General features: G+C 56.9%; 1 protein-coding gene across 2 annotated transcripts in view; it reads right to left on the bottom strand.

Moving 5' to 3' along the window:
* The window catches only part of ST3GAL4 (ST3 beta-galactoside alpha-2,3-sialyltransferase 4), a 60436-nt gene extending 47043 nt beyond the window's left edge, over positions 1 to 13393 (bottom strand). Inside the window, exon 1 of one of the 2 annotated variants that reach the window (XM_017892270.1) lies at positions 13001 to 13393. The gene's annotated coding sequence lies outside the window, so the exon portion shown is untranslated. The remainder of the gene's footprint in view (positions 1 to 13000) is intronic. The other variant, XM_017892268.1, reaches the window with a different exon arrangement.
* Between the last annotated feature and the right edge of the window lie 3 nt (positions 13394 to 13396).

Here is a 13396-nt window from a genome sequence, read left to right as displayed (position 1 = left end):
GGGGGGGAGGAAGGAAGGAAGGAAGGAGGAAGGAAGGAAGGAAGGAAGGAAGGAAGGAAGGAAGGAAGGAAGGAAGGAAGGAAAGAGAGGCACTATCTTGAAGGGAGGTTGTATGAGCAAATGACGTAGCTCCAAAGACAATCACTGAAATGGAAGCAGCCGATCTCAGACCCTAGAACACGCATCCCCTGCGCCTCTCACTGACAGGCCCTACTTGCCTACCTGTGTCCTACCCTGAGGACAGAAACAGCAGTGGCAGAGCACCAGCCACAGTATGCACCCTGAGCAATCACGGCCTGGCCAGGGTGGCAAGTGAGGCTGGGCTGCAGCCCTCCCCCTGCTTGCCAAACTGTATGCTCTGGTGCAGGGCTTCTCCAATGGGGCGGGGGAGAGAGAGGTCGGGGGGTGCATTCCCTTTCCTAATTTACAGGAAAGTGTTGTAGAGATTAGCAGCAACATCATTCAGAGCAGCTAACTTCCTCCTCTCTTCTCCAAGTTAAAACAGCACAGTGCAAAGATCTGGCAGAAGCACCCCAGGGGAAGCTGGCAGAGCCACCCCATCAATGTTTGCCTTTCTCCATGCCATTTCCCCTGTACTCACAAGGATATCCTTATCATGAGCAGGTGTGGCTTCTGCAGAGTTGACTCCAGCCACTTTTTGTCCAGCTGTACCCACTTCCTCAGTCTGGGACAGCTGGCCAGCCCTCTCTAAAGTGAGGACTAACCTGTGTGATCCCAGGAGAGCCACAGAGGTCACATTACTCCTTTCTTACTTGCTCCACAGAAGGGCTAGTGGAATAATACCCCTGTCCCAGTGCAGCCTGGGGACCCCAAGGCCTCCCCAGACCGTGAGGCTGGACAGGGCAGCAGAAACAGAAGCCACAGGGCCTAAGGGCCGACTGCAAGCAGGTCACTGACTTGGGCACTGTGGCATGGCAGAAACAGGGGTTTCTTTTTAGTAGAGATGGGGTTTCACCATATTGGCCAGGCTGGTCACAAACTCCTGACCTCAGGTAATTCACCTGCCTCAGCCTCCCCACGTGCTGGGATTACAGGCATGAGCCACCACGCCTGGCCCTGGATTCGCTTTTTAATCATCTCTGGGGCTGTGCTGCAATTGCTGTGCATAATCTTTTTTTTTTTTTTTTTTTGTGAGACAGAGTCTCATTCTGTGGTCCTGACTGGAGTGCAGTGGCGTGATCTCGGCTTACTGCAACCTCCGCCTCCTGAGTTCAAAGGATTCTCCTGCTCAGCCTGCCAAGTAGCTGGGATTACAGGCGCGCACCATCACGTCCAGCTAATTTTTGTATTTTCAGTAGAGATGGGGGTTTCACCATGTTGGCCAGGCTGGTCTCGAACTTCTGACCTCAAGTGATCCACTCACCTTGGTCTCCCAAAGTGCTGGGATGACAGGTGTGAGCCACTGCGCCCGGCCTGCTAAGCGTAGTCTTATTGAAGTTTTCAGCCAATAGATGTGGGAGTACTCTTTCATTCTCATTTACAGATGGGGAAACTGAGGCACAGAGGGAATACATCGAGGGTCCCAAGCTCGAAAATAGTGAACCAGGATCTAAAATTCAGCCAGAACTACTTTTAATCCCTACACTCTATGCACCTCAGAGCCTCAGAGTCCTCATCTTTTAAATGGGGGTAACAGCAGCAAGTCCTCAGAGGTGTCCTGAGCCTCAAAACATATCCTGGTATTTAACGTCCACAGCCTCAGCAGGGGCTGGGCACAGAACAAGCACTCAGGACCTGGAAGGTGCCAGCGACACTTGGTCCTTTCCTCCCAGGCACAAGGCAGCCCGCCCCTCTCCATTCAAGCTCTGCCCCAGCCCAGCAAAGAGAGGGGTCCTCAGCCACAGCTCCCGCCACTACCACAATCATACTCACCCCTCCTGGTCTCTATGTGACACAGGACCTGCCGCTGCCAGGGAGACAGGCAGAGGCACTGCCACTCCCACTCTGCCCTGCCATGACTCAGATCACCCATGGCCCAGCCTCAGGGGATGCTGCTGGGGTGCAATGGCATGTGGAAGGGTAGGAGGGATAGGAGGAGGAGGAGAAGGAGGAGGAGGAGGAGGAGGAGGCGGCGGCGGCGGCCCCTGGGGAGGTGGCTCTCCATCTCTCTGTCTTTCTGGGTGTAGCACCTCCTGGAGTTGGCACCAGGCCCTGACCAGTTTCACCCCATTCAGCCTTCGCAGAAAGGCTGGCACATGGATCCCTCAGCCTGACCAGACACCAGCCTCCTGTCATGAGCGTTGCTCCATCTCCACCACAGTGCCCCCCACAGGCAGGCCCCCCCACACCTGAGCAAAGTCCACTTCCAGAACAGTGGTCCCTATGCAGACGACACACTCTATCCAAACCCAGTACCCCAAAATCCCCAAGCAGGGGCAGCAAAGGCAATGTTCAGCCCTGCAGTCCCTACACAGGTGCCACAAATTCCAGCCCTGCCCCACAGCACAGCCTCTGAATTTGGGCTCACAGCTCTGCTTTTAAGTGTTTTGGAGCAGTGGTTTCCGAGCTCACCCTGCCTCCTCCCGGAAGGAACCCTCACTCGGCAGGTCTTGCACTCCCGCCTCCCCCCACCAGAACATCTGCTGGGCACTGAGACGGACACCATGGTCAGCCTGGCACTTGATGAACAAGGATGTTTCTGGATCTGTGCAGCTGAGGGTCCAAGGGTCCACACCTGAAGTTTCATTGGGAGCCAGCAGGGTTAAAGGGGCTGAACAACGGAGAGGCAGATTTGCCAGGGGAGGGCCTTGCATATGGGAGGGAGAGTGGAGCAGGGCCCCCAGATGAGGACTCAGTGAAGACGGGGGAGGGGGGAGTAAGGAAAGCAAGCCCCCCTCCTCTGCCCATGTCAGTAACCTACACAGGCTTCTCCAGCACAAACACACTGGTCCCTACTCAGACACCCAGGAACCAGATCACACAGACACACACACCCAGCTCTCAGTCCTCCTCCTCTCTGCCCCCTCCTCACCACCCCATGCCCACATACAGCTTCCAGGGCTTGAGGGGCTCCCCCAGTCAGGGCGATCTCTTCCTCCATTCCTCAGGGCTGGTGGGGAAGGGGGAGGCGGGCTCAGGTGCAGCAGCTGATGCTTTACCTCCCCCAGGCCCACTGGGTTCCTCCCACCCCAGCTCTGGCTCCTGGAGACTTTGTTTGTCGGCTTGCAGGTCCCTGGAGCTATCTACCTGGCAGCCCGGAGCCTCTAAGGGGCAGGGAGTGGCTGTGCCAGCCCTCAGGGACCTCGTCCCCCAAAGCCAAGGAAAGGGAAACCCTGGGCTCCTCACCTTCTGTCCAGCAAACTCAGCTCCCAGGAAGAGTGCGGCTCCTGACCGGAGACCCAGCCATGCCTATGAGCCCCACAGGTGTGTCCCCAGCAGGCCTGGAGAGTGTCCCCAGGGAAGCCTGTGGCCATTTGGCCGAGGGTACTGCAGAACCTGCTGCCCCATGGAGGGCACTCCCTGGCCCGGCACCCACACAACACTCACTGTCCTCCGGGCCCATCTCAGCCTCTCCGTACCTGTGCTTAGTCCCAGTGACAGGGACTGTCCTCACAGCCCAACCAGCATCCAAATCCAGGAAGCTGCGAGGCCTTCCTCCAGCTGCCCCGCCAGCCTGCTCACACTTTCTGGGCTCAAGCCCTGAGGCTTTAGCAACTCTACGGTCATCTGCACCCATTAACCTGGGGGAGTTGATGGGAGGGACAGACTCAGGCCTGTCACGGCCTGGTCACCCTGCCTGGGGAACAGAGGAATTCCAGAGCCTACAACTTGTTCAGTAAAGGTCTGGGCCCTATGGCCCAACCCCCTTCTGCACACAGCACCAGCCACCCCAGGTCCATGGATACCCGGGGCAGAGACACTAAATTCAACATGAGGCGGTGCAGGGGTCATGCCAAGTGCCTGAAACCTGGCTTCCCATCTTCTGGGAGGCCCCAACTCCCAGCCCTGGGGAATCAAGGTCCTGGCCCAGCGCCTCCTCCTCCTCCCAGCCCTGGGAACCCATCCTTGTTCTCAAGGTGGAAGAGCTCGGCCCTCAGTCCCCTGCAGACCTGGGATACCGACCCACCCTAAGGGCTGGTGCATGACCCAGAGGCTCTTCCTAAGGACTGGTGCCAGAAAACCCAGACACTGAGGCCACAAGTCAGACACCAGAGCCTGGGGAACACCCAGGAGAGCACGCCCACCCCAGGGTCACATCCCCCAGGGTACCTCCCCCAGGGTCCCGGCCCCAATCAAAAGCTGGGAGAGCATCAGAGCGCCCCCTGGCCCGAATCCTCCTGGCCCCCCTGCGTGGCTGTTTCCTTCAGCCAGGAGAACGCCTGAAGGGATCCGTGGCCCAGGACCCTCTACCCCACCCCCAAGAACACACGCAAGCGCCTGGCAGCTCACCTGACCCTGCCGGGCTGCAGTTCCGGAGCTGTGCCGCCGCAAAGAGAACATTCGCTTCTTGGCTCTATTTGGACAGCTGCAGGGTGCAGTGATGCTGCAGCAGGAGAGAACGTCTCATCACGGAGTAGGGAGTGCGGTGATCAGGGCCACGGGCCCTCCGATGGGGGTGGGCCAAGGCCAGAGCTGCATCCCTGGATGAGTGGGCTGGGAGGGGGCCCCAGACCAGCCTGGCAGGGCACAGGGACAAGCTGCAGTTATTCTGCCCCCCTGAGCATTGCAAGAGGGAGTGGTCAGAGGGGTTCTGGAACCAGGGCTGGGGTCTAGGGGAAGGCAATGGAAGCCAGCAGTGAGGAAGGAAACGGATTCCCTTTTAATGGCATTTATGCAGTTACAGGCTGGGGCCAAAGACCAGCCTCCCAAGTCCAGCCCAACACCTGACCTCACCTCACCCCACCCCAGACAGGTCCCACAGCCCCCTCCTCAGCCCTTCCAGGACTGGTGAGAAAGGTCCAAAGAAAAGAAGACAAAACATCCACAAGCAGAGGTCGGTGGCTGGACTCCACCCTCCCCTCCCCAGGAAGCAGGAGGTAGAACCGGGAGGTCAAGACCAGAACTTTCCCCTCCTGCTCCCACTCTCTCCTCCTCTCTGGCCCTCATCTCCTGCCCTCTCCTCCTGGTCCTGTGTCCTTTCCAGCCATCCCATCCTGGTGTCTCCTGGTTCCCATCTCCACCTCCTCCTCCTTTCCTCCTCTGCCCACAGCCCCCGGTTATGTAAGGGGCTTGGGAACACACAGAGGGAGCTTTGTTGTCAAACCAAATCCATATGGAGCCAGAATCGGCCAACGCAGCTGTTCCCCATTCCCTCTGCCTTGGCAGGGTTGGGACTCCGGGCAGGGAGCCCCTAAACCCCTCCATTTTGGGAGATGGGGGACAAACACTTGCCCCAGGGCTGCCAGGCAGCTGAATGGGTGGTCAGGGATCATCTCCACTGTGTGGAACCACAGCAGGGGACCAGCTGGTCCCTAAGGCAGAACAAAGCCACAGTACAAAGCCTGGGTCACAAAGCCAATAAAGGCAAGCTCTGGGCTGGGGCAGGGCGGCACTGTGCCGGGCCTGGGAGGATGTGGAGTGTATCCAGACCCTAGCATAGCACACTGTTGTGTGCTCACCTCAATGGGGTCTGAGAGTAGAAATCTCTCTGTGTTGGCCAACTTCCGTCATTCAAGCAGGTTCCCCTGGGAGAAAGAGCTCAAGAGACAGGAGGGTGGAGGGTTCAGGTCCCAGGCTAGGGAAGCTCAGCCCATCTTTGGAGACCCTCAGGCCCCAGAAAGACGAGATCCCACCGTCTTTTGCAGGAAGATGTCCAAAGAGTTGCATGAGGGCTCGGGAGCTGAGCTAACGATAAAAGCATTGTGTACTTTGGGCAGGCACTGTCTCTTCGCCAAACTCAACTCCTGGAAGAGCCATTTTCATTCGAAAATGCTGGAGCTGCCAAGAGGAGCGGACTTCTGCTCCCATGGGCTCCCAGTGAAGGCTCTCCTGAACATCCCCAGACCCAGGCAACCCAACCCGGCCACCCCCAGAGTCCCGGCTCCACAATGAGGACAACCTGAACGCTGAGGCTGGAGAAAAAAGGCGGATCAGAGAAGCAAGGGCAAGGAGAGAACTCAGAGGAGGCAGAAAGGAAGGAAGAGAGATCACTGAAGACGGTAAGAAATCTAGGGATGGAAAGGGAAGGCAGGCAGAAAGGGACTTAAGAGGAAAAGCACAGCTCAAACAGGGGCAGGAAGGAGACGGGCGCAGGAGGTCTAGAGAGACGGCCCACACTGCCTGTGAGGACAACCTCCCGCGCTCCGTCAACACCCCTCCTCGGTCAGCCCCTCGTTCAGTCCAGCCCAGCTGGGGAGGGATTTCTAGACCGCTCATCTTAGCCCACCCAGTCATAGGGGCCTAGAGAACACACCAGCTGAATGGGCCAGGCATGAGGTAGGGGCTGGAGAGGCAGAGACAGAAGGGTTACTCCCAAGGCTCAGCCCAATCACCTGCTCCCTGCCTGTGGGGAGAGAGGGGCTCTGTGACCTTGAACCACTCAGTTACTTTTCTGAGTCTCTGCTCCCTCGATTGCAAAATGACAGCCGACTTCTGAGGCCTCTCCCAGCCTGAAAAATGTTTGTTTTGTTTGCCCATCACCAGGCTGTGAGATGTGGCAGATACTCTTATCCCAATGAACACAGATGCTAATTGAGTACCAGAGGGCAAGACCTGCCTGGGGTCACATAACTGGTAAGTGGACAGGGACAAAGGATGCCAGGACAGCTCCTAGTGAGCCACCTGCCCCTCTTCCCCTGGACCAGAAAGTAGATAGACCCTCTTCAGTCTCTGGACCCCATCCTGGAATCCCAGAAAAGCACACCAGCCAGCATTTACAGAGTATTGGATTCCAGGCACTGGATGTTATCTGAAATGTTATCTCATTAAGAAGTGTTGGCCAGGCCGAGCACGGTAGCTCACACCTATAATCCCAGCACTTTGGGAGGCCAAGACAGGTAGATCATTTGAGGTCAGGAGTTCGAGACCAGCTTGGCCAACATGGTGAGACCCCCCCCCCCGCAATCCCTATTAAAATACAAAAATTAGCCGGGCATGGTGGTGGGCACCTGTAATCCCAGCTACTCGGGAGGCTGAAGCAGAAGAATTGCTTGAACCCAGGAGGCAGAGGTTGCAGTGAGCTGAGATCGTGCCACTGCACTCCAGCCTGGGCAACAGGGTGAGACTCTGTCTTAAAAAAAAAAAAAAAAAAGTGTTGGCCAGACACGGTGGCTCACTCCTGTAATCCTGGCACTCTGGGAAGCTCAAGATGGGCAGATCACCTGAGGTCAGGAGTTTGAGACCAGCCTGGCCAACATGGTGAAACCTCACCTCTACTTAAAGTACAAAAATTAGCCAGGTGTGGTAGCACACAACTGTGATTCCAGCTACTTGGGAGGATGAGGCAGGAGAATCGCTGGAACCCGGGAGGCAGAGGTTGCAGTGAGCCGAGATCACACCACCGCATTCCAGCCTAGGCGATAGAGCCAGACTCTGTCTCAAAAAAAAAAAAAAAAGTGTTAATTTCTAGGAGAAGGAAAGGCTGTACCCAAGGCTATGCATGCAGGGAAGGGCTGAGAGCCTCCAACCTGTTTCTAGGAATACAAATCTCACAGCTCCATACCACCACCTCGGGTACTACCCTCAGAACCACCCACCTTTGGTTCAGCCTGAGCCCCACTGAGGTCCATGCTGGGGTCACCCCAGCACAGGGTTCCCTCCCTGTCGCAGGCATGGGATGTACAGGGAGTGGAGAATGCAGGGGGAGGAAGTGCTGGTGCTGGGGGGCTTCCCAGGCCTGGGACTTCAGCTGATACTGAAGGACATTTACAGTCTAGCAAGGTCATTACCAACAATGTCTAAGCCATGCGAGGGGGCTGTGGAAGCAAAGGCGAGGAGGTGAGATCATACATGGCATGCTACCAGAAAATGAGAACCACGGGGGTCACAGTTAGAGCTCAAAGGGGGTTTAAAAAAAAAAAAATTAAAGCCAAGAAACCCTCTGTCGCATTTTCAAACAAAATTTAAGTGGAAAAGCAGTATGTACAAGGAATAAAAGTGGAGCTATTCAGGAGGAGGCAAATGTGGGTGAACCCCTCGCTCTTCCAAAGCCGTGACTCCTGAGAGCCGCCCAAGTGAGGGTTCCACCATAGGGGTACCTTTCCTGGGCCTCAAATAAGGAGAGGACTGACATAGGGACTGGAGCTGAGGTCAGGACCTGTCTGCAGGGATCTGAAGGTTACTGGGGAGGGGTGATGGGTAGAGAAATGTGGCCAGCTGTCCCTGGGGTGGGTGGAACGGGGCACGCACTTCCCAGGGGACAAGCTTCTGCCCATCCTCACCTGGATTCCTGCCTGCCTCTCTGGTATCTGAACAGAGACCCCCGAGGTGGCAGCACACAGCTGGGGCCAGACCTTTCTCTGGCAAACAGCTCACCTGGCAAAAGGGAAACTTTTTCCCTTTGCCCTGAGAGAAGGAGGAAGCAAAGATGCAGCAAAGACAAATTAGCATACCTGAGCTGCATTTCCATCACTCATCACACAAGAATCTATTGAGCACTTATTGTTTGCTAGACATCATTCCAGGCATTAAGAATATATACCAGTGAACAAGCCAGGTGCGCTCGGCCAGGCGCGGTGGCTCACGCCTGTAATCCCAGCACTTTGGGAGGCCGAGGCGGGTGGATCACAAGGTCAGGAGTCCGAGACCAGCCTGGCCAACATGATGAAACCCCATCTCTACTAAAAATACAAAAATTAACGAGGCATGGTGGTGCAGGCCTGTAATCTCAGCTACTCAAGAGGCTGAGGCAAGAGAATCACTTGAAACCAGAAGGTGGAGGTTGCAGTTAGCCGAGATCGTGCCACTGCACTCCAGCCTGGGCAACAAGAGCAAAACTCCATCTCAAACAAACAAACAAACAAACAAAAACCAGCCTGTGCAACATGGCAAAACCCCGTCTCTACAAAAAACAGAAAAATTAGCCTAATGTGGTGGCGCATACCTATAGTCATGAAGCAAGTCAGCTGCCTCCTCGCCTGCCCAGAACTCCGCGGATCCCTCAGCCTCTGCCCTCGTCAGTCCCTTGCATGACTTCCCTCCAAATGATCAGAACCCAGTGGGAATCCAGGGTATACCCCGGCTGGCCCCTAATTCTCTCCTGCCAGGAATCCCTCCTCCCAACCTGAGCAACCTCTAAGAGACAGGGAGGGCTGCTGGTGCAGAGCTTGTCTGTGGGCGAAACAGCTCACCATGTTGGAAGGAGAATTGGGTCTTTGGGAGCCTCTCTGGCCTTGAGCCAGCCCAGGACAGGCATCAAGGAGGGCCAGGCAGCCAAGGTGCTTCTGCCTGGCAGGAAATCAGGATGCCAGATGCCGGGAGCAGCCACCTTGGCTGGGTTCCCTGTGCTTAGACCCCATAAGGCCCCTCCCCTTCCCCACGTGTGGCCGTGGTTGCCTTGCAGTCATGTGGGCGGCAGCCACATTTCCAAAGGAATAGGAGCTGCAGGCAGGCCAGATGGAAGCAATTGCCAAGGGAAAGCAGCAGAGGTGGGGGCTGGGGGGCTGGGAGGGCCCGCTGGGAAGGAGGGAAGGAGGAAGGAAGGAGGGAGGAGAATCCTGTCCTGCCTCACCCTGCCCAACCGAGAAAGCGGACAAGGCTGTGCTCAGGGTGTGGGCCCAGCCAGGACGCAGGGTTTGGGAGAGCACTCAGAGCCCAGGGTTTGTGTTCCACCTTTGACACTAATACACTGTGGCCTTGAGCAAACACCTTCACACCTTTGAGCCGGGATGTTTCTTCATCAGGCAAAATGAGCAAACTCCAGGGGGCAGCTGAGAACTGGGCTGAAAAGTGAAGGTTTTGGAAGCAGGCCTGGATTTGAGTCCTAGCTCAGCTGCTTACCAGCTATGTGACCTTGGCCAAGTAACTTAATCCTTCAATCCTCCATTTCTTCATTTATAAATGGGCTTAATTACAGGGTTGTGTGAGGCTCACATGAAGTGATGTAAAGTGTCTAGCACATCTTTTTTTTTTTTTTAAGTTTATTGAGCCAGGTTTTAATAAGTGACTGACTGCTAAATGGTAATATTTTTGTTATTTGCTGAGGCCGTTTTCATTATGAGGACAGATGTTCACCCATGCTGCAGTTAGCAGAGGACGCAGAGCACAAGTAGGGTCGCTGCAGACCAGCATGCCCTAGCACTCTCCAAGCTGGTCCCAGCACTCTTTGGGGCTGCCTCCCCTAAACAGGAAAGCAAGATCCCCAACCCCCATGCACAGGCTTGAATGAGCTGCAGGTGGGACAAAGGGACTCTCCTACTCAGGTGTTTCTGGGCTTCTGCAGCCAGGCCTTCCTCACAATCAAGGCCCAGGTGGGAAACTGAAGGCCCAGCCAGACCCACACCTCAGTTTAGCCCAAGCAGCAGCAACCTCCTCCTTGCTGGGCCAGCAGCGGAACCCAGGGCTTCAGTCTAGGGCAATCCTATCATCTTTCTGCAGGGCAGTATGAGGTACAGGGGAACAGAGATGGGGTTGTGGCCTGGCTGTAGGTCCCAGGTAAAGGGCTCAGCCTACACTAAAACCCCACAGCTCTGGACGTTCACACCCTCTAACCCCGAAAAGCAACAACCCAAGCAACTCTTTGGGGGGAATTCAGCCCCTGCAGGGCTCAGGGGCTCCGGTCGGAGGCAGACAAGCGTTGGCTAGGGCCTGGGCATCGCATGCTACTGCTACCACGTGAAGCTACACTGACCACTTCCTCAGTCTGCAGAATAAAGGACATCATTCACACACCTCCCTCCCCGAAATGTGGCAGGGGTTAGGGGTGATTCTGAGGCCAGGGACAGCCAGTAGCCCATCCAGGGCCACTCAGGACACTCATACAGTAGCACTGAACACCTCTGGGAAGGGGGCAACAAAGAAGAGGGGGTTAATGACAACAGTCACCCAAATCTGCCTGCACTCACCATTTCCTCCCGGCAACCAAAAGCTTCAGGTCAAGGTCGTGGGTTTCGAGAAGGAAGGAGGATCCCAGGGTGAGGGGAACACAGAGCGGGAGCTAAATCCCCCGCAGCGGCCTGCTGCAGGGCAACGTCCAGCCGGCCCAGTGTGACTGAACTGAGGGGCAGAAAGCAGGGGCTGTGTGCTCGGGGTGTCCCACCCTGCACTGCCAGACTGCCCCACCTCCAGCATCCAAGATCCATCTCCGAGGAGCCAGGAGCTGGGCTAGGCTCTGGTGGCTGATTAGATAGCAATCTGTAGGCTTGGACTTCAGACCCGACTTGAGGCCCAAGCTCCCTCTCCATCCCCTGCGGGTCCCTCAGCCAGCTCCTTTCCCCATCAGCCCAGGGTCTGGAACTTGGCAGGCATAGAAACATTTGTATTAGATAGAGGGATCCCTTCCCTCCAACAGGTGGTGCAAACCTTTGAGCCATTCTGAGAAGAATTCCCAATTCCATTGGGACAACCCCTGGAGCAGCCTCTGAGGAGGGACCCAGAGAATGTGCCCAAGTCAGACCTGGGGTAGCCCCCAAGGCAAGGGCAGATGGCGGCCAGTGGGGAGTAAGGACAGAATGACACCTCAAGATGGAGCACAGAAAGGGGGTCTGGCCTCTCTGCTCCTGCCGGGGAAGGGAGCCCTTTCCAGGATTAAAAGTCCAGAAAGGAGCAGATTCTTAGTTCTATCCAGAAAACTGATTCTAGGAGTCTAACGAGGTTGGGAGGCTGGCGGGGGCACGGCACTCTGTTCCTGAGAAGCAGAGGGCCAGTCACTGCTGCAGTAGGGAAGACAGCCCGGAGGCACCTCAGCCTGGGCCGTCAACTCACAGGGAAGTCGGCCCTGTTGTCTCTGAACAACAACCTATCCCCCAACTAAAGACACCCACTCTGCCCAAAGTCCAAGCTGGCAATTTCGAATTCCCTTTTCTAACTTCTCCTTCCATGTATGCACCCTCACAACCTCGCCTGCCATCTTGGAGTCTGGGGGATCTGGCCCCAACTCCTGGCAAGCTCCCCATGTCTTGACGGAGCCCAGGCCCTAAGATCACCCACCCAGCACAATGGGGCGGGGCACAGGAGCAGTCTGGGAGCGGGCCAGGAGCAGGGCAGGGAACGGTCCGGGAACCCGGGACACCTCAGCTTGGTCAAGGGGCATTCCCAGACCAGCTCTCAGCAAGCAAAACAGCCTCCCGAGTTCATTTCTAGGCCCCAAACAGCCGGCGCGTCCCCGGAACCCTCTCTAGAATTATCAGGCAGCTTTGGAGAGTAACAGCATGGGAGAAATACTACCAATAGTGAACATTTATACAGCTCTTCCTCCGTGAAGGTGCCTTTCAAAGCACTTAGCACACATCAACTCATTTAAAATCTCCTTGGCAGATGCCAGGGCCAGGACCTAGAGGAGGTGGACGGGTCCGTCACAGCTCAGGAGAGAGTGACACGCGTGTGTGTCTCTTGTGAGAACTCAGCCTGTACCAGGCCTGTTCCCAAAGTTCACAAAGAACGAGTCCGCCAGAGCCTGGCTTCCACGCGGTACCTCCCTCCGGCGGTGGAAAGTACAGGCTTCCCCAAGAAGCCTGTGGGGGGTGCCAGCCTGTGGGTGGCCATGAGGTCAGACAGGGCACAGCTGGGCACCCGAACACTGCCTACACTCCCAGCCTTCTGGCAGCAGTTCCCTTAAGCCAGGCCCTCGGGACCCAGGCTGGAGAGCAGAGGAAGCAGCCACAGTAGGTCAGGCCTCACGCTGCCCAAACAGAGCCTCCCCCCAGGACTGGGAATGGAGGGGCAGTGCTGGCAGACATGTTGGCAGTTCTGGGCTGGCCGGGAGGTCCCTGCCAGCCAGGCCCCTGAGGAAACACCCACAGCAGACACCTGGGCCCACTCCCCCATCGCATCCCTCCCACTGCTCACCACCCATGCAGCTCTGAGGCACAGTGGCCTAGACCTGACGACCCCCATAACTTGGCCCTCGGACTCTGCACTGCCGGCCTCCCACTGACAACTCCACCTTTGGGTCCTGCTCAGCGACCTTGCGACTCCTGCACACAGGCGGACCCCGCAAAGCCTGTCAGCTCCCAAGTGCTGGACCTGACCGGGGTAGTTGTGGGAGAAACCATCGTTCGAGGATGCTGGAGGTGGGGGCCGCCGCTTAAGTCCGGGCGCAGGGCTGGAGGAGTGGGGGCGGAAACTTTCCGCAGGACTGTCCCGCTTGCTCACTCCATGGGAGCGGAGATGATCCGGCTTCCCGCGAAAATCTGGTCCACGGAAAGGGACCCCGGAAAGCAGCTCCACAGGGCTGTGGCCGCCCCACCCCGACCCGCGCTGCGCCCACGTGCCGGGCCCGACCCCTCCTGGAGGCGCGGCGCCGGCTGAGGTCAGGCGGCCGAGGACCCCGCGGCTCCCT

The sequence above is a fragment of the Rhinopithecus bieti genome, unplaced genomic scaffold (assembly GCF_001698545.2).
Source record: "Rhinopithecus bieti isolate Rb0 unplaced genomic scaffold, ASM169854v2 scaffold_20150, whole genome shotgun sequence".
Lineage (NCBI taxonomy): Eukaryota > Metazoa > Chordata > Mammalia > Primates > Cercopithecidae > Rhinopithecus > Rhinopithecus bieti.
The sequence above is the reverse complement of the archived record's forward strand: the minus strand, read 5'-3'. Positions and strand labels throughout refer to the sequence as shown.